Genomic DNA, 679 nt, shown 5'->3' with positions numbered 1-679 from the left:
TAACATCCCTGTGAGCTCTGGGGACAGGTGTGACACAGGGAAGACTCAGTGCCAGGCTGGGTGTGGAGGTGCTGTTCAGAAATGCTTCTGTGGAGGAGGCCAACTGGGAATGCCAATGTCAGGGTATGGCTCTGTCCCCCCCATCCCACCCTACTTGGTGCTCTCTCCTTGCCACCCCTAAAGCCCCTTCGGAGGGTAATAGGTTTCCTCTCAAATGACACTTTGCCAGCATCTGCTCTGCCTTTTGTGCTCACACCTACCACACCTGTCTACCTTCCTAGTCTAAGTGTTTCCCTGTGTCTGGAGCAGGTACAAGCCTGTGGCACACAGGTGGTTTTCCTGGAGCCAGGAAAGGTGGGATGGTGTGGCCACAACGCTGTTCCTGTTTCTAACAGAATGAGGCTGGGCTCAGGGAGGAAGCCCAGCATCCTCTCAACTCTTGACTTGGCTTTTAAAGATGTCTTTGCAAAAGCCTGGAAGCTGGACTCTGCCTCTGATACGCAGTGAAGCTCATATCCTTTTATTTATTCATTGAATGATTTTTAGTGTGGTTTTTGTTCCTCTTCTAAATATCAAAAGTTATTTTTTTCTGGAGGAAGAGCTCCAAAAATGTGCAGCAGCAGCTTTTGAAGTGCCAACGTCACTGAACATGGTTGAGGATGAGCAAATGCTTCTTCCT

Source organism: Acanthisitta chloris, unplaced genomic scaffold (genome assembly GCF_000695815.1).
Source record: "Acanthisitta chloris isolate BGI_N310 unplaced genomic scaffold, ASM69581v1 scaffold13201, whole genome shotgun sequence".
NCBI classification, from domain to species: domain Eukaryota; kingdom Metazoa; phylum Chordata; class Aves; order Passeriformes; family Acanthisittidae; genus Acanthisitta; species Acanthisitta chloris.
The sequence above is the reverse complement of the archived record's forward strand: the minus strand, read 5'-3'. Positions refer to the sequence as shown.